The sequence below is a fragment of the Balaenoptera ricei genome, chromosome 11, assembly GCF_028023285.1.
Source record: "Balaenoptera ricei isolate mBalRic1 chromosome 11, mBalRic1.hap2, whole genome shotgun sequence".
In the NCBI taxonomy this organism is placed as follows: Eukaryota; Metazoa; Chordata; class Mammalia; order Artiodactyla; family Balaenopteridae; genus Balaenoptera; species Balaenoptera ricei.
In genome coordinates this window covers 62,261,203-62,287,107 of record NC_082649.1, presented here as the reverse complement: position 1 = coordinate 62,287,107, position 25,905 = coordinate 62,261,203, and the positions used below count along the sequence as shown (strand labels likewise).

Sequence of the window (25,905 nt, the reverse complement as noted above, 5' to 3'; positions counted from 1 at the left end):
GGCCAATCTGTTCTTTATCATTTGGTGACACTCATTGGTGTAGGGGTATGAATGTAACCAGGCTGTTTCCTCAACAAGTTTTTGACTCTAGCTAGAGGGAAATTGTTTTTTCTTCCGTGATAATGGGGTGTTTGGCCGAGAGCCTGTAGGGACCAGGTATACACTGGGAGAGACGGAAACTAATACAATGAGAGAAGTACAGGCAAGAGCCAGAGAGGGTGCTGATGGATTGTGTCCTCAACTCCAGACGCCCCTACACCCAGCTCCAGCCCTGCTTCTCTTAGAGTGGTTATGCAACCCAACACATTTCTCATTTGTCCTTAAACTGCTTTGAGTTGGATTTCCATCAGTCGTAACCAGAACCTTTTCTAATATAAACTCACATTGAAAAAAGAAGTCAAAGAGAACTGGGACTCAATAAAATAGAAGTTAAAGAAGAGACATTACACTTCAAAGAATGAATAAAGCAACAGAATGGGATGTAAAAGTAATTAGCAGAATAAAATAAAGGGAGGGCAGAGAAACCTAAAACTGTCTCAAAACTAAAAATTCAAACTAGAAGCAGCAAGAAGTAGAATTGACAGCACAGGAAACTGTATCAGGGACGTGCAGTACAGGCTTGATGACAAAAATCACAGAGCATTCAGAAGGAAAGGATGAATAAAGCAAATTTTCTGAGATAAAAAGATGACCTGCACCTGGAGAGTGAAGGGATCCATAGATTCCAGGAGAACAAGGGATAGTAACCTTGGAGCCATCACCAACCTTTACATGCTGGCATGGGTACATTTACAGAGGAAAATGATCTAGAGCAGCCTCAGAGAGAACAGAACGCACACAGAATTCAGAAGAGATAAGAGTGTGCACCAGGAATTCTATACCAAGTGTCAGCTACACAACAAGAAGGTATAATGGAATTTAAAATGACATGGAGAGTGTTGAGCATGCGCTCTTTGCTTATTTTTTTTGTCTTTTATTTATAATTTGTTAAATTATGATATATTTGTGGATACACACCTAGGAGTTGTAGCCTAGCACTAGTCAACCTTGTGTAAATACTGGCATGTCCTCTGGCATGTGAATGGATTCAGAGATCTATGCTGAAAAGGAACAAGTGAGAGTCAGCAAATGTATATGAATGTGGGTCAAAAATAATCTAAAACTCTGACTTAGACAAATTTGAAGAGCAAAGAAATTCCAAAGGCATTAGGTCACAGGATTTCCCTACTGATCTTCCATCTCTACTCATGGGCTATTCAAGGACCTAACCTAAGTGACTGTCTCTGACACCTGGAGGGGAAGGACTAAAGACTTAAAGCCCCTATTCCAACTCAAATGTGTTACGCCTTTGCAGTCCCTTGTGGTCTGATAGTTCCAGGACACACAACTGAAGATCCAAATCAGCCCTCAACACCTCCCCAGTTGAATAATTATGGGATTCAGCAATGGCTGGGTGTCAAGAACAGATATGAAAAGACACAATTCCTCAAGATTGTGGAACTCCATCCAAATGAGTACCCTGTTGAAAAACAGGAAAAGTGGAAAAGAAATAGTAGGTGAGGTTCTATTATGATACCAGTAAATTGCATCCCAATAAATGTTTTGGTTCCCCAATAGCCTGGCTGCTCAGAGAGCTCCATTTTATACATTTAAGGCTGATTGGGAAGAAAACTGGAAATCTGTGACTCCACTCTGACCAAGGTCATCCACTACAGAAGACCCGAGGAAGATGTGATCAAATATGCCAGGAAACCTAAAACTAATGCTCCCTAACTAAAGAATTTACTTCAGGATATAACCCAGCCCTCTCAGAGGAAGAGGGAGAAAGGCAAGAAGGGAGCAAAAGGACGAGAACTCACAAATCGAGAAGCTGTGGCATCAAAGGGCACAGGAAGCCTTGGCTCCGTTTAAATATATTATTATAGGGACTTCCCTGGTGGTCCAGTGGTTAAGAATCAGTCTTGCAATTCAGGGGACGCCGATTCGATCCCTGGTCAGGGAACTAAGGTCCCACATGCTGTGGGGCAACTAAAGCTGCATGCCACAACTATTGAGCCCATGCCTCACAACTAGAGAGCCCGTGTCCCACAACTATGGAGCCCACGCACCACAACTACTGATCCCAGGCGCCCTGGAGCCCACGTGTCACAACTAGAGAGCCTGCGTGCCACAACTAATGAGACTGCGCGCTCTGAAGCCCACGCGCCACAACTAGAGAGAAGCCCATGTGCTGCAACGAAGAGCCCACACACTGCAATGATAGATCCCACATGCCACAACTAAGACCTGATGCAGCCAAAAAATAAATAAATGAATAAATAAATATATTATTATAGTGCCGCACTGCGACCTGGCACAGCCGAAATAAATAAATAAAATATTTTTTAAAATAGAAATTATTATATATAAATATATATCTATGTATGATATACAATTAATATATTATATAAATATATAATAATATATTAATACACTTAATATACAATCAAATATACACATCATATTCTAAATAATTATAGTCACATTGATTATAAACATAATGTACTTGTATAGTTCTTAAATGAAAAGATGACTAATGTAAAAAATAATTTATCTTTAAGGCAGAAACATAGCTCAGAGGATACTTGCAAATGAGAAATGGGGACAGAGGTGGGAAGAAGTGTAAGTTGCTAATTTTCCCATCTTAATTGGGAGACAACAGAAACCTCTTGGTTTCTGAAGTTGTTCCACTGGTGTTGGTATTGAGGTTATTGATTTTAATAACTGAACTCTGGTCTAGCAATATCATAGGCCCTCATGAACCGCCAGTTGGAGTGTAAATGGCTGCCACTTTTCTGGAGAGTAAAGTGGCATAATGTAGCAAAGGCCTGAAATTCCTTCATAACCTTTGACTCAGAAGTTTTATCTTTTGGAAATTATCCTACAGTAATCAGATGTACACACAACAATTTGTGTACACTCCAAATCCTGTATAACCAGGAGGATGGCAATGTAAGTCACAGTCCAAACAGGGGAATTTCTGAGAGGGAAAGTCAGCGCTATTAATAATACACCAGGACAACAGGTGTCAACAGGGTTGGTGCCAAACAAACCAGGATGTACTACAAGATCATAAAAATGTATTATTTTTATAATCAGGAAAAGAGAGTTACTTTTTTTTTTGTCTTAAGGCCGCGCCATGCGGCATGTGGGATCTTAGTTCCCTGACCGGGGATTGAACCCACACCCCCTGCATTGGAAGCGCAGAGTCTTAACCACTGGCCCGCCAGGGAAGTCCCAAGAGTTACTTTAAAATCTACTAAATTGTAAGAGAAAACAAAAGGGCAATGAACAAAAACAGTGCAGGAGTTACGGGGCCTTCCAGCTTGCACAGGCTGCGATACTGCCAGTCTAGCATCGAAAGGAACAGAGCGACTTGGAAGAGTACTCCTGGCTCCCTCTCAGGACTCGTCTGCCCACAGTCTGCTGTTGGCCAACATGACCCTTTCGTGACTCTCTGCTGTACACCTAGGATCTTTTCATCCAGAGTTTTCTTAACCTTTAAGTCATCAGAACAATCTAACAGAATCTTAACTACATAATGAATCGAACATCCAATAAAAGAAAAGTTACTCAATAATAGGAAGCCATTCACACACATCTGTTAATGCACCAAGAATGACCACACACAGACAGACAGAAGCTCTTATACAGTTTTGTCTCAAGTGTCATGGAAGCTCAGAGGGTTGTCTCATTTGGTCAACCTTCCCTGAAAAAAATAAGATGAGGGAGGCTCTCAGAGAGGAAGACAGATTGAGGTAGAGTCTTGAAGGAAGTCTTCATTTTCAGGGACTGCAAGAAACCTTAGTATAGCTGGTGCATGAGATATGAGTTAAGAACCCAAAGAGAAGATTCCAGGAAGAACAGATTGAGAAGGGTACATGGGTCCTTCTACTCCTCCATCTCCCACGATAACTCTCAGGTCTCAAGCTTGGTACCTAAAAAATCATCTCTGATTGTGTCAGGGGTGTAAGTGCTTTGCTGAGCCAAGAACTACCTATGTTTCATTAGATGTCCATGTTGACAGCTTCCTTGGCCATAGATAACAATACAAAACACACAACTGCTCCAAGTCACCTTTGTCCTAACTCTAATGTGCACAGGATATGAAAATACCTGTTGGTGTTGTAGCTGCTAGGAGACCAGGATGGGGGGCGGGGATTGGGGGGAGTGGATGCTCTTTGCACTGCCATTGTCTACCCAGAGAGAAGTGGAATTAGCAAGTCTCTTCTACAAATGGGAGCTCTCTGAACTCTGCTCAGTATGAGCAGACACAGTGGGGCTGATCTATAGGAGCGGTGTTAACAGCAATGGGTTGTCCAAGATCTCTGAGAGGATCAGCACTTAGATAATCTCATTATGGGTGGTGGTGTCAGACAAAGGAACTCAAGGGCAACATGACTAAAGGTTATATTGTAGCTGATATGAAGATCCAAGGCTGACTTGCCTCCTCTCCCTTGAACCCATTTATCATGAAAACAGTGAAGGAGCAGAACTCATGGGCATAACCATAAACCAGTTTTACTTTGTTTCCCACTGTCTCTTTAAAGTTTGCTCACTGGGAGAAATTCTCCACCCCGAGATTAAAAACTCAGAAAATTACTGTCCAATCACTCACAGATAATAAAAGATCTTATGAACATTTAAAAATAAAACACAGGATCTCAACTTAGAAATTAAAATCCTAGTCCCATATGATAATCCGGATTCCAAACTTGATTTAAAGTTAAATCTTGTGGACTTTTCTAGTGAGGGCCTTCTGCGATCTTTCCCTCCTATCTCTCCTTCTGCCTAGTAACCTGATTTCTGACCTATTCCATTTCCTTTGCCCTGACAAATTGCGTTCACAGCTTGATTACTAAGCAGCCTCTTCAACTTGGCAGTCAGCAGCTAGTTGGCCTGTGTCTCACCCTTTGCTTTTTTGGGTCAGACCTCAGTCCACTTTGTCTCTCCAACCAGAGATGACACTCACAGTGCTGACGCAGAGTTCCACTGAAATCCTTTCTCTTGATTTGAGGTTAAGAGGGATGTACCCTCTGCTCTACACCCTTGCTCACAGCTCAGTAACAGCTCCCTGCAAATAAGTTCTATCTAAAATAAGCTTCCTCTGATGCCCAGAAACTCAATCCTTTTATACTCTCAGTGTTGGTGAGGAGATGAAGAGCCATGTAACTGGTTTCTACTTATTTCCTTTGAAAATGTTCCTTTTGGTGTAACACGTCACTTTAGTACCTCTCTATTCACATGTGGTCCAAGGACGTGGCAGCATCAACATCACCTGGGAGCTTGTTAGAAACACAGAAGTTCAAGCCCCACCCCAGACCTACAAAATCAAAATCTGCATTTTAGTAAGATTTCCAGGTGATTTGTATGCACATTAAATTTTGAAAAGCGTTGCTTTTTCAACGTTCTTGGCGACTCAGTCAAAATTTTCTACTTAATTTCCTGTTACCGCATTTACAGTTCAATATTCTAATGTAGTTGTGTGGGTTCTAATTTCAGAAAGGAGGAGTGCCCATGTCTGTCCTTTGCAAGTCCAGATCTCAAACCGTCTAGAGAACTAACTTAAATGCCTTTCTATCAAATTCAAATGTTCCTCTGTTATCGGGCTGGCCAAAAATTTCATTCGGGTATTTGTAAGCGCTTACAAAAACCCGAACGAACTTTTTGGCCAACCCCCAATACTTCAAATTCAACATAATCTAAACCAAAGTCATCATTTTCCCCCAAACTTGACCCCTTTTCCTGACACCTCTTACCTATAAACCTACCTATTTTTCAAGACCTGATAAAGGTCAAGCTCTGCCAAGACTTCTTTTCTTGACCGTTATAGCCCACACTGGTCACTCCCCAGTCTCAATTCACATACCATGTCATCCTTGAGCACTTGTTATGTCCTGCTATTTTTCATTTATGTTATACTGCCCTGAATTGAATTTTTCTTTCATTCAATAATATTTATTGAGCACTCTTTATGTGCTTACCAATGTTCTAGGAGTTGGGGACACAGTAAAGAACAAAACATTAATTTTCTGCCCTCATGAAACTCATATTCTTGGGGGAGAAAGAGACAAAAAATAGATAAACAGAAAAATATATAATCTCATATCATAACAACGACTATCAAATTGAAATCACCAGTCCCAACCTCTCCCTTTATCTACAGCTCTTATAGTCAACTCTCTGCTCAATATCTTCACTTGGATGTCTATATGCATCTCAGATTTAACTTATCCCAACTGAACTCTGGATTTTCATTGGAACACCCTCTTTTTCCAGTGTCCTACATCTCAACAAATGGCATCCCCATCCCCATAATCTTCTCTTTTTCTCACACCCGACCTTCACTTCATCAGCAAATCCTGGTAACTCTACTTCTAAAATATTACCACTTCTCTCCACCTCCTCTGCTACAGCTCTGACCAGGTCACCAACAGCTCACTTGGACCTCTGCTTCCAACTCAATCCCTCTACTACAGTATGGTGAGTACTCTACATGGCAGCCTGAGCAATCCATCCTTTTAGAAAGTAAATCTGAGCATTCCCAAGCTCAAAACCCTCCAGTGGTTTCCACTACGCTAAGAATTAAACCCAGAGACCCTACAGACTCTGGAATCCTTGCTATCACTCTGACTTCAAATCCCATCACTCTCCCATCCCTTTCCCACCCGAGCCACTCTGGTCCATGTGATGTTCTTTGAACCACACAGCAGGCTCCCTTCCCAAGGCCTTTGCAATTGCTTGGACCAGAGTGCTTGTCTCTCCCAGACACCAGAGGCTTGCCTTCTCACTTCCTTCTGATCTCTCTCCACTCAAGTATCACTTCCTCAGAGAGGTCTTTCCTGACTGATCTATTGCACAAGGCACTCTCTCATCTTCTCCTTTTCTTTTCTTTATAACATTTACCTGTAACCGCCCCCCACACCCTCATACACATTTGTTGATTCTATTTGTTTACTGTCTGTCTCCTCACTAAAATGTAATTACCCTAAAATGTAATTTCCATGGGGAGCAAGAAATTTTTTTTTCATGCTCAGCATCTAGATCAGTGCCTAGAGAGAGTAGACATTCAATACATATTTGTTGAATAAATGAACAGCAGCTGAAGTACCTAAGTTTGCAAATTATTTAGTTTGCTTAATAACAGCCCAAATTGTCCCTGTAATTATGTCACTGCCACTAACTTGCATTTTTAAATACATCTTTAAATAGAATTACAGCTGGGAATTGGCCCTCGCCTGTCACAGCAGGACAGTGTCATGCCCGTAAATACTGTTCATCACATGTGTGGCAATAGAAGAAAAATTTGAGAACTGTTGCTCTAAAACACAATTTCCAGGCTCACTGTGCAGACTTTTTTTTTCTGGAGGCATTTGGTGACAAGATGCGGGGCACAACCTCAGGAAGCTGTCCACTGACCTTCTTTGAGAAGGTGGGAAGATGTTGCCGCCCTCATTCCATGAGGAATGCACACGCTAGCACCTTACCTGCAGCGGAGCAAAGATGCAGACATCTTTTTGATGGTAAGGTCCTTTCTATATGGCACTAGTTGTTAACCGTGACTGCATTTGAGACCCACACAGGAGCTTTTAAGAAATAGCAGTGTACCACCACACCCCCAGAGATTCTGATTTAATTGCTTTGGGTGCACCTAGGGGTTGGTATTTGTTAAAAGCTTTACTGGTGATTTTTATGTGCAGCCAGGCGGCTAACCACTGGTGTATAACCCGCTGGTGCCAGGGTAACACTGAATGAATGCACATTCTGGGCAGAGCCAATTACAAGGCACTCAGGGATGGGACCCAGGAACCGGAGCTGATCTCCATCCCCCTTGAAGAACTCACAGCCCTGAAGAGGGTGTCACAGTTGCATGATCACATCCCAGTTAGAACACGGTGAACACTTTGGTGTTTGATGATGGCCCTAGAGGCGTGGAAAACTAGGAAGATTCAAGAAAAGAATGAATGAAAAGATCTGAGGAGTTTGGAATATAAAACATGTGAGGCAAAAGTCAAAAGTTAGATTGATTTAGCCTGGAGAAGTAGAGTTGGTAGAAGAAGTAAAATTTCTGACTATCTTTAAGTGTATACATTTATCCCCCATGAAGAAAAGTCTAGTATGCAAAAAATTCAAATGTGCAAAATAGACACAGGAGGGCGTAATCATTTATACCTGTACTACGTACACAAATACATGCAGATTAATTACAGGCAGATATTTACATAGAGTTCTCCACGGGCTGGATGCTGTTCTAAGTTCTGTGTAGAGCTGTGCATATATATTCACTCATTTAGCCATACGACAACCCTATGAAATCGATATAAATATTATTCTCGTTTTAGGATAAAGAATTTGAGGCACTGACATGTTAAGTAACTTGCCTTTGTTACCATATGGATCTGGAGTTTAAATCTAAGTAGACTGGTTGCAGAGTCCATACTCTTAACCATTATTTTGTACTGCATGCATGTGAATACATATGTATATATGTGTGTATGTATGTATGTATATGTATATACATATGTTACATACACTGTGCATGAGTATATGTGTATCTAACATACTAGATAGGTAGCTATGTACTACTGTGTGTGAGTACACACACACACACACACAGATATACATATTATATATATGTGTCGATTATGTTTTAATGAACATATATACACACTTTGCTTTACAAAAATATGCACAGTTTCCTTTAAATAATAAGTATACTTATTTATACGATAATTTATAATATTGGAGTTTACAAATAAGTAAGCAAGAAATTTAAAGAGAAAAACACTTCTGTTATCATGTGATAACCCATTACAAATCCCTTGCAGTGAAAGTTTTTTGAGACAGATTAATGGGAAGGCACAAGTAGTTCAATGGAAGGTCTTGTATATTTGTTCTGGATCATTTTAGCATGTGATGAATAAATTCGGTGAAAAATGTATTCTTTTGGGATTTTCCTGCTGGACAAGAAACAAAAATTAAAGTCTGACTTTTGAATATTAAGGCTGCAGTTCAGTGACTGAATGACTCATTGTTCTTCTAATTGGCTAACTGGCCTTAGGGGAATGGGGGGTGGTGTAGGGGAGGCTGGCAGTTCCTGCCTGCACACAACAGGACCATTAAAAAGCTTGCGTGAGTTTGGTTTGCTTTCTTTTGCTTTGCCTGTTGCTTTTTTAATGAATTAGGCAAGGTGCTTAAAGGATTGTCCAGTAGAGCAGCTGAAATATCATTTTCACAAATGCCGTATAAAATTTTCTTGGAAATAAGCCCTGGGTTTATTGCAACAATCTATTCAATAATGAGTATGCACACGGTAATAAAAATGAACATAATTCCTCTATTTCCTATTGATTTACTTAAGAGAAAATTTAGAAACCCTCCAATGTTGGATTGAAATTCTTTAATTTTTTGTATTTATAATTTGATAATTATAATGAGACCTTAATTGAAAGGTTAATCCTAAGTAAACTCACAACATAATCATTTGGTCAATTTAATTAAATGGTACTGGGTTTAAGGAGTGTGTAGTAACAATGAAGAAACATAAACTGAGGAAGAGAAGTGAAAGTCTCAGAAGCTTGAGAAGAATTGTGAAATAAAATCCATGTTTATGGCAAGACAAGAATATAAAAATTCTCTGCCCTTTGGCCTCCCCCTCTCCGCTCACTGTGCACTGTGTATCTGCATTATGCATCTACCAAACCTACCCCATCAGTAGGAATACCTGCTCAACCATAAACAGCAACATTCTCCTAGCACCAACAAAACAACTCCTTAAAAGATAACATTCCTTCTTGATCTTGGCGCTTAAATCTGGATTATGTAAACTGTCAATAATACGTCATTTATTGTATAGCCCTCTGTCTCAGAAAACTTATATAAACTGTCTTGACTTTTAATGGGCGGAACAGTTCTCAGAGCTTTCCGAGATGCTCTTCCTGGGTTATAATCCTCAAAATTGGCTCGAATAAAACTTTCCAGTTCTTTCTTAGATCGACTGATTAATTTTTCGCCGACAGGATGAATAAGTAGGAAGGAAGACACCAGTTCCACTGGCCTTTGTTTTCATTGTACTGAAGTTGTAGATAGTTAGGGAAATATTTGAGTAGTGAAGATGAGACAAAGAGGCTTTATAGAATACTGATGATGAAACTCTTCTTGTAAAAGGGCAGTCGCTCATCTTGGTTAAAACCTATTAAAGGGCTTCCCTGGTGGTGCAGTGGTTGAGAATCCGCCTGCCAATGCAGGGGACATGGGTTCGAGCCCTGGTCTGGGAAGATCCCACATGCCGCGGAGCAACTGGGCCCATGAGCCACAACTACTGAGCCTTCGCGTCTGGAGCCTGTGCTCCGCAACAAGAGAGGCCGCGATAGTGAGAGGCCCGCGCACCACGATGAAGAGTGGCCCCCGCTCACCGCAACTAGAGAAAGCCCTCGCACAGAAACGAAGATCCAACACAGCCATAAATAAATAAATAAATAAATAAATTTAAAATTACCTTTCTCTAAAAAAAAAAAAACCTATTAAAGACCAAATTAGCCTATTTTTTAAAAAGAGAAGCCCTGCAGAGTCATTCTTTCTCTAGGCTCACATTTCCTTTGTCTAGAAGGATGCGTGTTATGAATGTAAATGAATTTTTTAGATTTATGAAGTGATTTGTGGAGCATCACTAGCATTTCAATCCTCTCTGTTAGCTGGATTTCCTGGGGGCTGTGTCTACCACCGTTCCCCCCATGCCCCATGCAGTCTCCCCTGCGATTAGGGTCTCTGGAAGACTGGGCACATTTTGCCTCTGTAGCCTGCACCTTGCCTATTCTTAGCTAAGGTTTCTGTTCAAAACCCCTCCCTGTTTCCTTACCCCGGTGATGGGGCTACAACCCCAGGGCCCCTGCTTTTTTTCCTTTTTTTAAGCTATTGAACTGTACGCTTTATTTATTTTTTTAATATTTATTTATTTATTTGGCTGCATGCGGACCTTTGTTGCCCCCCCCTTTTTTTTTTAGTTGCGGTACGCAGGCTTCTTAGCTGTGGCATGCGAACTCTTAGTTGCAGTATGCATGCGGGATCTAGTTCCCTGACCAGGGATCGAATCTGGTCACCCAGCATTGGGAGCATGGAGTCTTAGCCACTAGACCACCAGGGAAGTCCCCCAGGGCCCCTGCTTTTATCCTTCTTGACAAAGACCTAAAGGAGATACAGCTCCTGGCACTAGCCAGATCTTCTCATCAGAGGCAACCTTCCAAGCAGGAGGTACCGTTAGATCATATCAGGCCTGGGAGAGAAAGATTGGCCATCAGTAGGAGGAAAGGACTGACAAACTTCTCAAAGGCATAGAACTTGTCTTATTCACTTCACATTTCCAGAGCCACCAATAGTGCCTTACAGTCACAGGTGTTCAGTAAATACTGGTTGCACTGAACTTGGACTCTTCTTCTCTTCCCCCTCCCAACTTCATCTTCAGGATCAGTGGCCCACTCTGGGTTTCTTTAAGAAGCTACCATAAAAAATACTTTACTTAAGGCTTCCCTGGTGGTGCAGTGGTTAAGAACCTGCCTGTCAGTGCAGGGGACACGGGTTCGAGCCCTGGTCTGGGAAGATCCCACATGCCGCAGAGCAACTAAGCCCGTGCGCTACAACTACTGAGCCTGTGCTCTAGAGCCCACGAGCCACAACTACTGAAGCCCACCTGCCTAGAGCCCGTGCTCCGCAACAAGAGAAGCCACCATAATGAGAAGCCTGCGCACTGCAACAAAGACCCAACGCAGCCAAAAATAATAATAAATAAATAATAAATAAATAAATTTATAAAAAAATACTTTACTTAAATGCCTAGCATGTGATTTGATCCAGGTTAACAAAATTTCCAAAATTTAGATACCTTAACTTCAAAAAAATTTTTAGAAGGTATGGTATGTAATTGGGGATATAAAGTATGATAAGGAATAAATGAGTTTAAAAATTATATATATATGTGTGTGTGTGTATATATATATATATGTTAAAAACTAGCAGTTACCAAAATGCCCTTCAATAGTTGAATGGATAAATAAATTGTGACATATTCTTGTAACGGAGCCCTACACAGCAACAAGAATGAACAGTCTACAGCTACACACAAAAACATGAGTGACTGTCACAAATATAATTTTCAGAGAATGAAGCCAGATACAAGTGGAGTATTTATATAAAGTAAAAAACAGGCTAAATTAATCTATGCTATTAGAGGTCATAATAGTGGTTACCCTAGAGGCAGTGATTCTCAACCAGGTATAATTTGATCCCCAAGGGATATTTGGCAACGTCTGGAGAGACACTTTTGGTTGTCATACTGAGGAAGAGGGTTGCTACCAGCAGCTAGTGGATAGAGACCAGGGGTGTTGCTAAACATCCTACAATGCGCAGGACAGCTCCCCACAGCAAAGAATTGTCCAGCCTAAAACATCGACAATGCTGAGGTTGAGAAGCCCTATCTACCAGAGGGGTAGTGGTAACATTCTGTTTCTTGATCTGCATACTGTTTACACAAATGTGTGCAATTGGAAAATTCATCAAGTTATACACATATGGTAGGTGTACCTTTCTATAGGTATATTGTCCCTTAACAAAAAGTTTAAAAAATGTTAAAAAGCTACCTAAGGTTTAGAAAACCTTTAGTTAACAAAAATACATCCTAGGACTCAATTAAATCTAGACTTAGTAGAAAATAGAAAAAAAGTAGCATTTTATAGAAAACCCTAAATTTTAATGACAAAACACAGTGTAAATAGTTCACTCATCATATCTTGTACTAAACATCAGGATTTAGGGTGTACTCTAAAATGACAATAACAACTTCAAAAAAAGCATCATGCACTAATAAAAAATGCATGAATGTTTTATTTACCAGAAAATCCTGGTTGATCTGTAGATAGGAATCTGGCCAAGTCACTTAGAACCAGGATTTGTGTTGTCAGCATCTGCAGAGACCAAAGAAGAAAACAGCTACTTAAAAAATGCTCCACTGCCTCTTGCTGGGACCTTTCTCTGCAGCCTGCAACCTGCAGCATCTCCTGTTCTGTGACTGTTGGTTTGCAAACTGGGTCCCGCACACAGAGGGCAAGGAGGGACTGAAAAAAGAGAGGACGATTCCATATTAGTAGGTGGCAGGTTTAATGAGCAAGGGAGTTTACACAGGAGGCTTGTCTTGGGTGGCTGCAAGACGAGTAGATCTCATCTGCTTGCCAGAATGTTAAAAGTTTATATAGAGGCCTTAACTAGGTTCAATCACGAATACTGTCCAGGTGGTCTCAACAACACCTTATGCTCTTAAGGCTGGATTCTTGAAACAGCTCCTAGTGTGGGAACAGTGGGCAGAACAAACATTCCAAGGACAGGTCCAGCTTGAGGGTCAACTGTTATGTCGCTTAATGACTTTCTCCAACAGTTATGGGGTCCTTTGGTCTGTGAAATTTACAAAGTTTTTCCAGCATGAATTGTCCTTGACAGAGTATTTTGAATGGGAAAGTCTATTTTGGTCATCTTGTCCATGTTTCACATTTGTATGTTGGGTGTGTCTTTTTAATTCACAGGCCTCCAATCAAGGGAGGCCTCATGTGGCAGAACGTAGGTCCCAAAATCATGGACTCCAATCCAGATGGAAGGAGGTCTTGGCAGGAGGTAAGTGTATTTTGCACGTGGAAAGGACATGAATAATTGTGGCCAGAAGATGGACACATGGATGGAGATTATTTATAAAAAGGCCATAATGATTTCCTTCCCCTTATCTAGGCCTCCATGCGATGTGACTTGATAGCTCTTTCTACATGGAGATGAAGTCGATTTCTCCACTGCTTTAAATCCAGCCTGGACTTGAGACTTGTTTTGACAACTAGAATGCGGGGCAAGTGAGGTCACCCCAGTTGAGAGCCTGGTCCTCAAGAGGCCTAGCATGCTCCTGGCTCACTTTCTTGGAACCATGACTCTGCCATATGACTAAGCCTGAGCTGGTCTGCTGGATAATGAGAGCCCACATGAGACCACTAGAGACAAGCCATTCCCAGTAAGGCCTTCCTAGCCCAGCCAGGCCTGCCCACTCATGTACAAAGTGAGTCCAGCCAAGACCAGAAAAACCACTCAGCTGAGCCCAGCCCACACTGGCAACCCACAAAATGATGAACTAAATAATTTAGAATGATTTCTTATGCAGCACACACCTTTGTTCTCAGAAAGATGGCTGTAAGCAGCTCTGGCACTTATTCCATTCATGTCAAGTCCAGTTTTATTAATAGTCCCTCTTTCTCAATAGTGGAGTGAAAGTCCCTCAACTGAATATTAGTGATCTCACTTGAGTAACCCAGCTCAGTCACTGTGGCCAGGGGGTTAGACACATGGTGGCCGTACCTGGGTCCTTCCTAGAAGCTGGAACAATGAGATGGACTGTGAAGAAGTGACAATTGACAAAAGGTAAAAAAATAATAGATGTCTAATGCATAGTACACTGTGTATCTCATTGCCTCTAATGTGAAAATTCGGCTGCTGTGATGCTTCCAACTGGTTGATCACACTCACTGCTTTGTAGATTCTGCCATCACCACTGGCACCAAAGCAAATTCACTCATTACTAATTCTACTTGCATAATTTGAAACATAGAAGATCACTAGGAAAAGAAGTCCATTAAGAGCAAATTTTGTATTTTAGGTGCTTCAGTATTTGGATTTCTGGATAACTTATTTTCTACCATATTTTATTCCTGAAGCATACCAGAGCTCTTCATTTTCTCCTGAAAATGAAGGAAGGATGTGTTGGCCCATTTTATGCCCTGAAGTGTTATGGAATGAGATGCATTGTAAGGAATACTCCTGTTTTTATAGAAAGTAGAAGGACGCTAAGCAAAATGTGAAGCAAGAGATGTTGTTAATGCTTGAATAATAAGTATAGAAAGAATTGACAGATCATGGACAAAAGAATACCATTTCCTTTAATCTTATTTAATAAGCCCTGTCTTTGAGTCTTTTGATTTTCTCTGGCTGACTTGTGGATGTGCTTGACTTGAATTCATTTACCCTCAAAAATAATGAAGACTAGGAGATGGACATGGTATGAGTGGGAAATCTGATGGAAAGAATTGACAGGGCTTAATAATCTTTCTGCAGATGAACACTGTGTGGGTTCCTCCTGCTAAAACACTGGTTTTGTGATGGGTAATTCATCAAATCATCCCAGTAAATGAACCACTCAGGAATGAACCATAATATATTCATAGGATGGGTTAGTCTGCAGCTGTTAAAATAGTGTTTCTAAGGAATATTAACTGACATGGAAAAGTGTACATAATTTTTTGTCAAGAGAAAAATATTTCTAGAAGTGTATTATGTCATATATATATATGTATGTAACAAAATATTACCATTGGGGTTTCTAAAGACAGATAATTTCAGTGCATTTCTCCCTTTAATGCCTCTTTATGTTTTATAGGCTCCCAGTGTTATAATGTGTTACTTTTGTAATTATAAAATAATGAAAATGCAAAATGTATCAATTAACTATTATAGTACCACATAGAAAGTCATGCTGTCAAAATATTTGCAACCAGGATATAACAATTCCCTAGCTCCTCAAGATGTGTCCCTTTTGTATGCATGTGAAATTAGCATTGCAGTCTGATGGGTATATTCTTTTGAGGGCTGCCAGATCTAAGCGAAACGAATAATTACTGACATTTCAGAATACACCTTATATTCCAGACCCTGTTCTAAGTATTTCACATGCTTTAACCCATGTAATACTCACACCATCCTATGAAGTAGTTACTATTATTACCATTTTACACATGAGAAAATTGAAGCATGGAGATTTTAAGTTAAGATGGGGTAGAGTCAGACTCCAGAGTTCTTGCTCTTGACAACTGTTCTACAGTTCTCTCCTGTCTTGTGAGAGAGGACTCCAGGTACTACTCATCTTGAAAAGGAAAGACGTCTCAGAGAGAAAGAAGAATTGTAAGTGCAGAGTTCAAGTAGTCATGAGAAAGCCTTGACCTCCTTCTATTTGTCTATTCATGGAGGAGTTCATCTTGAACTTTGAGGACAGCACATACTATGTAGAAGCTGAAGAGGGATGTGGGAAAGAAGAGACTCCAGCACAATCTCTGCCTTATGGGGTCCATTTGTAATGGTTGAGGTACAGTACAGGTGACTAAACTGGTATCGTAGGGCAGGCTGTCCATAAAATATTGGTTGTGTGCTAAACTAAAGGATTCCATGCTTTCGTAAACTTGAAAATCACTGGATTAGGAAAAGCTACAAGTCTGTTGCAGGACTTCTCAGAGCCTTTATTATGCTCATGTTATGTTTTAGTATATATGGAGCAGGTATAGTGTATACCATTTCCCAACTTTGTTCAACCACAAAACATCTTTCTCATGGAACATCTTCTAATAGTTCCCCAAGTTAATGTTCTGTGGAACAAAATTTGGGAAACACTGGTCTCAAATAATGGTACTCTCTATATTATTTCCATTTCCCCCTGATCGTCAATGATTTTTTAAAAAATCTTATCTCAAGTGTCCTCTGGAGACACAAGGAAAGGATTTGTATCCCTGTTTGGATATGTTTATTGGAGGAAGGGTAGCAATCTACTGAGGTCAACAAGATAGATGCAGCCATGAGCACCTATGGGAAATAAATTTTGGTGATGGAATAGGAATGATGCCTAAAACGTCACCCAGTCCTCTAGGAATTGTCTCTCCTTGTACAGTAAACCCTGGGAGGCTCTTTGTTAGTGAAACAGGGTTTCCTTCTAGTAATATTAATTGAGCTTGGTTCACTGAATTGCAGGACTTCCTGTATGATATACACAGTTCCCAGATAAGCATATGGAAGAGCTCATCATCAGTGATTTAAGTCAAAAGATGTGATGGCCATCACATGGGAATAATGCTACATTCTCATTTTTCATATGGCAAAGAAATAAGAGAGCTTCAAATAACTGAAACGTCAGTGTGGACAGCCCCTATCTCCTGCACATGCTCATCTTAAAAAATACTGTAGAGTCTGTAGTGTGTTTGAGTTTTAAGGTCATACATGGAAAGAAGTTGAAAATTCATGTTAGAAGGAGACTGCCAGGTAAATTATTACTAGGAGCATCACTGTGCTTGCTGATTAACTGATAAATATTCAAAAATGTTTTTGTAAATGCCTTGAAATTGCAACTATGGCTTATTTTCAGAATGGTGGAGAGAGAACAAAAGTAGTGAAGGAAAAGCACAGAAAATCACTAAAAGGAATTGTTAGATGACCTCAGTGAGTGAGCCCATCCTAGATGATTCAGCCATCAGTCAACCTACTTCTTGAATCGGTCTAGCAATAAAAGTCAAGCCAGCCCAATTCAAGGAACCACCCAGCCAACCCATAGAATGATAAGCTAAATAAATGCTTACTGTTTTAAGTTGCTAAGTTTTGAATTGGTTTGTTACACAGCAACTAATACAGTGTTCTTGGCATGGTGAGGATTTGGGGGTCTTTCCATTGATGACCTGACCCCCCCTTTGGCTCTTAATGTCGTCACAGAGCCTCTGAATTTCAGACAAATTCTGCATCAGTTCCCATGGCAAACCACCTCACATCCCCTGCAGCAGTATTGCCCAGTCCCCCCACAACAGTGGCCCCTACAAGCTTGCTGGTTCTCAACTCCTAGTACCTTCCACGTTCTTTCACAGGGAGTATATAGAGATTTACGAATTCCTTCCTTGCTGGATAGGAGCCAAGGGAGTATCACAGTGCCATCTCCTGTTCTTTCTCACTTTAAATCTGCCACAATTCCATTCCTATTTGGCAGCAGCTGCTCTGTGTTGCCAGATGGGATCCAAGTGAGTCTGTCTCCTTCTAGAATTCCAGATGGGTTGTGGAAATAAATGGAGACCATGCAAATGAGAAGCCACCATTACTAGTGTTTGGTAGAGTCAAGGCAGGCAGGAGTGTAGAAAAGCTTTATACTAAAAGGAAAAAGGAAGGCTTTAGGTATGTGCTGACTGAAGGTTTTGTTGGCATAGGAAATCTGGCTGCAGGCTAACTAGAAGTGGGGCATCTTACGAGGCTGGTTTGGAAAGCATGTTTGGCTTTCTTTGGTTGGTCCTCAGTTGGAAGCTGGGGCGAAAAGTTGGCAATTATTAACAAAGTGCTCATTGTTCTAGGCCAATTGCTGTAGAGGTTGTGTTTTCACTCCCTGAACTGGCTGCTGCAGAGGTTCTGAGTCAATATTCTACTGCCCTATATATTGTGCTGGCCATTGTCCATTTGTATATTCAGTCTCTCAGTCCCCCTTTCGGTCATCCTTTCACTTGCATGATATTCAGACCAATTCAGGAAAGGCTACAGATCCAGATCATCACTGTTTGGCAATTGTTCAGTTGTCTTCATGGTCAACTGTATTGCAAGATCATCTTGAGCTTTTTGTTGTTGTAGCATCATGGTGATTAGCTGGCAAGAGAGCAGCTGTGCAGGGGGATTTATGATTCTGGACAAAATCCAAGGGGCCAGTATCATGATCTCTGACAAAAACAAGAATAATTAACAGTCCCTATAAGATAAGATGCTTTAGAACCAGGAACCCAATTGCTCAACTTAGGCCAAGTGAACAAATTCCATGGGCTATGAGGAACAACTTTAAAAAGCCAAGTAGTTTTCTCCAGAAGGCAATGTATTGCCTGTTCGACTTTGCCTGTTTCATTAATCTAAGTAGAGCAAGAAGTGTTAGCAATGGCACAGACACCTCCCTGACTAGCCAACGAGAAATCTAGAGCAATGCAATTGTTCATCACTACTTGTGCCGATGAGTTAAGATTGGTCTGTATTTCATCTAGGATGGAGATGGTAGTGCTAATAACTTCTGCCAAAGTTAATAAGCTTCTTAGAGTACTTTCTACTTGAATGATTCACACCACTGGGAACACTGCTCTGATTGTTCACATAAACAATTAGTAATTTCCCCAGTTGGAGTGCTTGAATCATCAAGGGTAGGCTCATTTGGGAACTTGCATCTGCGTTGGAATTTTCTAAGTTGGTGATATATAGAATTAGGGTCTTCCTATACAGACAAGTCTTGGAATACTATTACTAAAGTGCTTGAGGTATTAGCCTGAGGAAAACAAGACCAGGCATCCTGGTTGCAAGGGAAATAGTATCCAGTAGGGGGCACATGGAAATCCAGGAGAAAAAGAGTTGTTGACAGCGGGAGGTCAGAAGAAAGGCCTTCAGTAGCCAAGTTACATATTTGGATCTCTTATTAATCTCTTCCAGGTGGCAAGTAATTGGCTCATCATCCCATAAAGGTTGTTGAATGCAAATGTAGAACCAGTTGTAATAATTGGTTCTTTTTCTGGGAGAGAGGACACTACCAAATTTGCATGTTGACTTATTTAAGTTCATTTGTCTGTGTAGATGCAAATGCCATTGGCCGTAATTCCCTGTGATCTTGCTTGATAAGACTGGAATTGTCCAGAGTTTTTTATCGTGATGATCATGGTGATGGATGAAGTATTCCTGGATCAGTAAGGTTCAGATTAGTGGCTACTGTGTGGATGTTAGAAAGTGTGCTTTAATCTAACAATTGTAATAAAGAGGAAAGAGAAGAGAAAAGGGGTGAGGACGGATGGACAGTAACCAGAGGTTTATAGAAAATGAGAAGAAGAATGGTTATAAGCAAGTAGATGAATAACAAAATGGGAATAAGTCAGGGGTTTTAGTCCCATGTCTTGGGCAGAAGCTGTCTACTATCCTGTCATCTGCATATTCCAAAGGTCCCAGGACAACTGTTTACTTCCAAAGGTTGGCTATGAGTAGAGGAATTCTGAGAATCCTAAATTTGAGGTCCTTTACTGGAACAGCCTACCAGCTGTGTGGAATTCTGAATTGTTTCTTCAGTCGTGAAACATGGACCCAAGGACTGACTCCCTGGAGTTTCACTGCTGTATTTGTTGTTACAGTACCTGATGAAGTCCCTTCCAATGAAGTTCAAGAGTAGTTTTTCTCCAATGTCCCTTCCAACACATGAAATCTCCTGGTTTCAGATCATGAGGAGGCTGAGGCTGTGTAGGAAGATGTTGCGGGAAGGCAGCTTTAACCTGTTGATGATAAGTTTGAGTACATGAGTCCCTTGCAATTTTTTGCCATCGCTGCATGCAGCAGGGTAGAATATCAGAGGTGAAACTCCTAAAAGCATGGGTCTTCCAGTTACCAGATCATAGAGGGATAACTGATGTATCCCTGAGGGAGTGGATTGTATGGCTGTAATCACCTATAGTTTCCTCTTTTCTCTGCGTGCATGATTGAATTATCTAAGCAAATTTTACTGAGAATCTTTTGGGTATGGCTTTTTGCCCTAATTGGGAGGCCTCTTTTGACCATTGGGTTTATTGTAAAAAGAGGGACTCTGTAGATCCCTTTCTGTGTTAGTTCAATCAGTTTTTGCCATCCAGGATTGAGCATCTGAGATTTTAACCAACGTGTGTACAAGTTAACGTAATTCAAGTAACCCTGAGACATACATATCCAAAGGAAGTCTAAATTCTCCAAATAGTAGCTGGCCTTGTCTGGGTTAGAGAAATTCTGAATTATAACTGTTAATTCAGCTCAGGCCCAAGACGTACCTGACTCATGGGAGGGATGGATTTTTAGAAACAATCGGTATATGGGGTTTTAGGAGAGTTAGTAGGAAAAGGTAGGAGATCTGGACAAGGGAACGAAGAGGGAGGAGTTGACAGAAGTGTAGAAGGAGAGAGATCAGAAGGATAAGGGGGAAGTGGGGGACTTCCCTCGTGGCGCAGTGGTTAAGAATCCACCTGCCAATGCAGGGTACATGGGTTCGATCCCTGGTCCGGGAAGATCGCACATGCTGCGGAGCAACTAAGATTGTGTGCCACAACTACTGAGCCTGCACTCTAGAGCCCATGAGACACAACTACTGAAGCCCACGTGCCTAGAGCCTGTACTCCACAACAAGAGAAGACACTGCAATCCGCAATGAAAAGCACGCGCACCACAAGGAAGAATAGCCCCTGAAAGCCCGTGCGCAGCAACGAAGACCCAACGCAGCCAAAAATAAATAAATAAATTTATTTTTAAAAAAAGGGGGAAAGTGGGAGAGCTGGATATAGGGAGGCAACTGAAGGACAAAGAGGGAGAATTTATTCAGGAAACCAGTCTAGTTTGTTGTTGCTTAAGTTTGTCAGGTTGCTATTTAACTTTGGTCAAAGAATCTTTCAGTGAGGCAATTATTCGATCAGAATTTCATTTGGAGGCCTCTGCATGAAAAAATGCTGCCCATTAAAACTGAGAAATCTTAGTCCCTTTATTTTCTAAGATGCTTCTCAAATGAACAATTTTGTTCAAGCCAAATGTTCCCAGAGTGGCTACTGAAGATCCAAATCATCACTGATGAAGTTACGCTATTTAGAGCAATAGGTACAAGAATTAGGATTGTAACAAGAGTTCAGGTAGAAAGGAGGAGCTTCTCTTGGAGGAGGGGGAGAGGACTGAGACTTAGATGATCCCTCGAGAGCAGGCAACAGTGAATCCAAAGTGATGCATATGCACTTTGTATCTTGGACTCCCAGCCTGATGGTTGGCTGCCTCTGATCGCAGGTCTGACAACTGGCACCTCCAGGCAGGTGGAAAACCAAAGAAAACATCCTCTTGGGATAAAAGCCAAGCTCTCAGAACAAACAATGTATAGAAAGAGAACCGCACCTAATTTTATTGGTAACTTGGCAAAATTTGTTTAATTGGACTCTGGTTTAGTGAGGACCACAAGTTTAAGCTTATAGGTCCTTATGCCTGTGTTCTCCCCTGTGATTCTCCTTCATATGACAAACACTTTTAGACGACACAACGCAAAACAGAGAGCAAAGTGGATTGGAAAAGAATGACCTGATTCCCCCAAGGATGCCAAACAAATGGGGACCAATAACAAAACTGAGAACAAATAGCTGAGGAATTCAACACAGAGAGGGTGGAGTCCAGACCCAGGGCTGACTTGCAGTGTTGGTGAGAACTTGACAAGCCACATGTGGCTCCTGTGGGTATTGAGCCCGGTTGAAGGCTGGGGTCTGCAGTCGTGAGCAATGCGGAATGTCTTGGTGGGACCTTTAGGAAAACTATGGAAATAAATGAAGACCACCAAATGAAAACAAACAGAAGCTTTTTATTTAGAGTTTGTGTTTGGCAGAAACTCAAAGGCAAGCAGGGGACTAGGAAAGCTTTATAATGAAAAAAAGGGAAGCCTTCACTCGTGCTCTGATTGGAGGCCGTCGGCAGGGGGAAGCTGGAGGTGGGTTAACTAGGAGCAGAGCAGCCTATGTGATTGGTTTGGGAGCATATTTGGCATTCTCTACTTAGTCTTAATTGGAAACAGGGACAAAAAAAATAAGGAAGCTGGTAGCCACTGGCCAAGTCCACTGAGCGCTGATTGCTGCAGAAGTTGTGGTCTGTCTTCCTGGGCTGGTTGCTGGAGAGGTCTTGGGTCAGAGTCCTGCTGCCGTATATGGTCTGGCTGTTGTCCATTTGTGTATTCAGTCTCTTAGGGGCTCAACTCTACTAGCCCTTTCTGCATTCAGGGTCCACTTCAAATGCTCTTTCGTTTCCATTTTCTCACCACCCTTCCACATTTCTGAAAGGACCAAGAAAAGATTTAGTCCTGGATCCTTGGGAGAACCAAGTAGTGTCTTTCCAGGGTACTCACATTCCTTCCAAATTATTCTCTTCCTCTCCTGGAAGAGAGAGTGCTCCTTCTTCTTTTTTCCCTCTCTTCCTGCAGAGTAGAAACTTCCCCTACATTATATCCTCCTTTCCCTCACCCTTAGATTTTTATGTTCCGTGTAAAATCCACTTTTCTGTCTCCTGGAGCCAGAAGCCTCTTGGCTCTTTCTTAAAGGTGGTGGTGCTGGTGGAGGGGGGGATTGCTGAGCGGAGAAATATCCTCAATGAACTGGTAATATCATTGCAAATAGCACAGAGATTCTTCACTTCTTGAAGGAACTTGAAAATACATGAAAATTCAGGTCACCTGATTAAAAAATATCAGTATGAATATTCAGCACACACGAAAGCCTCTGAACATCTTTGAATTGTAAATGGTGGTGTAAATTTTCTCTGGCATCTTCATTCATTCAATACATATTCATCCAGCACTTCCTTTGTGCTAGGCTCTGTCCAAGGCACTTGGAGATATCTGTGAACAAAACAAAGAACTCTGCCCTCCCATAGCTTATGTTCCAGTGGGGAAAGACAAACAATAAATAGGAAACAGAATAAGAAAGTTAACAGTGTGTTAAAGGGTGACAAATGCTATGGAATAACGAAAATGCAGAGCAGGGTAGGGAGGATCAGGCAGAGGGAAAAAGGGCAGCCTCATCTATTTCCTTTTCTTTGGTGATGCCTGACTTTGCCATGTAAATAGCAATGTTACTGCTAAGCCTCAGTGAATAAGATCAAGACAATTAAACCAACCCCCAGGGTTTGAGGATTGTTGTGAAGGAGATGCACACTCACACACAGGGCCCTAAATTTCTGGGTATTACTGCTAATTTTATTAATCCTTAGCACAGCTGCAGTCTGAGTTGGCTGCCAAGGATTTGAACTGGTTTGGGATTCAGAGAAGCAGTGTATCTGATTTGGCTATAGAGGTTATTACCAAGCCTGGGTTTTACTGTAGGGACCTGATTTATAGTAAGAAAAATCCTAACAGGTGAGAGTCACAAATCAAGACTCCGTAAGTCAGTAGTCACCCATATGCCTATAAAATAATACCGTTATTATCATCATCTCTCAGCAGCATCAGGATCCCTTATTAGATGCCCTAGTCAGTGGAATGACAAATTTTCTATTATTACATCTACATTGTCCTCCCAAGATAGAATCCACTTTATTGCAGAAAGCAGCAAAGCTTTTTAAAAGCCGTTATTTTGTAGGAAACAAATAGCTGTATAATAAAATATTAATTGTTTAAAAAAATGGAAATAGTTCTAAAAAATAGAAAAATACTGTGCGTATTAGAAACAATAAATTCTTTTCTCTGCATTTCTATTTCTATTTAGTCCAGTATGATCTGTTTCATAATTTGAGATACACATTTGGTCACATGTCTTTTATTTTTCTAATTCATCACTGCTGAAGAGCAGAAAATCCAGGATTTCCATTTTGAAGTTTTCCCCCGTCTTGAGTTGTCCAAAGACATGAGTGTTTACTTAATCCAGTGAGGTCCATCTTGTCCTCATTCAACAAGCAAACTAGATGTGCGTCGTGGTCCTCTCCCCTTTTGCTGTCTCATGGTGGGGCTGTGTGTGGCTTGGTTTGTACAAGTTTTTGTGTGAATGTAAGTTTTCATTTCTCTAGGATAAATGCCCAAAGTGGAATTGCTGGGTTGTATGGTAGGTCTGATTTTAGTTTAAAGAAAAACCAGCCAAACTATTTTCCAGGGTGGTTGCACCATCTTACATTCCCACCAGCAATGCATAAGTGATACTGTTTCTCTGTCTTTTCCCCAGCATTTGGTGTTTTTTATCTTACCCGTTCTGATAGGTATGTAGTGATATCTCATTATAGTTCTAATTTACATTTTCCTAATGGCTAATAATGTTGAGCTTCTTTTCCTGTGCTTATTTGCCAGCTGTATATACTCTTTGGTGAAATATCTCTTGACATCTTTTGTTCATTTTCTAATTGGATTGTTTGGGGGTTTATACTGTTGAATGTTGAGAGTTCTTTATATATTCTAGATACAAGTCCTTTGTTGGATGTTATTTGAAAATATATTCCCCAATATATCATTTGTCTTTCCATCCTTTTTTTTTTTTTAAAGAATATAGTAATTCTTTTTAAATTATTTAATTAATTAATTTATTTATTTTTGGGTGTGTTGGGTCTTTGTTTCTGTGCGAGGGCTTTCTCTAGTTGCGGTGAGCGGGGGCCACTCTTCATCGCGGTGCACGGGCCTCTCTTGTTGAGGAGCACAGGCTCCAGACGCGCAGGCTCAGTAGTTGTGGCTCACGGGCCTAGTCGCTCCGCAGCATGTGGGATCTTCCCAGACCAGGGCTCGAACCCGTGTCCCCTGCATTGGCAGGCAGATTTTCAATCACTGTGCCACCAGGGAAGCCCCTTTCATCCTCTTAATAGGGTCTTTCACAGAACAAATGTTTTTTAAAATTTTGATGAGGTCCAATTTTTCAATTTTTCCTTTTACCCATTTACTTTTCATTTAACACATAATTATTGGATGTCTACAATTTATCAAGATAATGTTCCAGGTGCCCATAGGAAACAAAGATGTGATGTGGTCCCAATTTCAACACATTTCCAGTCTAGCTGGGAAGACTGGAGATGTACCCAAATATTACATAAGAAGTGCTAAGTGGCACGGAAGAGGGAGAGATACCTTTTTCTTAAAATCAGATATCATGTTTCAGCTGATAGGGAAGTAGTGGGTGAAGGTCTCACCACTTCTATGCCAGAGAATGCCACAAAATGGCATAGAAATTTCCCTTATAAGTCCATTTTTTCCAGGTTAAAAATTGTAATTTTTAGATAACTAACATATATTAAATCTCATTATGTGCAAAGCAATTTCACATGCATTGTATCAATTAATAACAATCTTGTATCAATTAATAACAATTAAGGGCAATGAGGAGGATTACACCATACTTTACATGTAGGGAATCTGGGATTCAACAAAGTTAAGTAATTTGCCCAAGGTCACACAGATAGGAAATGGTAAGGTCAGACTGGCACCCGTCTTGTGATTAATGCTCTTTTAATTCTACCCAGAATCCTCCTGAGACATGTCCTTTTCCTGCCAGTATAAATTCATCAGTCTTATGGCTAAGAAACGAACTGTCT

General features: G+C 40.9%; 1 long non-coding RNA gene across 3 annotated transcripts in view; it reads right to left on the bottom strand.

Annotated features, from left to right (window-relative positions):
• LOC132374906 (uncharacterized) overlaps window positions 1-25,905 on the bottom strand; it is a 204,680-nt gene that overhangs the window by 176,121 nt on the left and 2,654 nt on the right. For 2 of the 3 annotated variants that reach the window (XR_009505811.1, XR_009505812.1), the window contains exons 2-3: window positions 20,001-20,135; window positions 12,923-12,995 (exon numbers count right to left, since the gene is read on the bottom strand). This is a non-coding gene — a long non-coding RNA (uncharacterized LOC132374906). The remainder of the gene's footprint in view (window positions 1-12,922; window positions 12,996-20,000; window positions 20,136-25,905) is intronic. The other variant, XR_009505813.1, reaches the window with a different exon arrangement.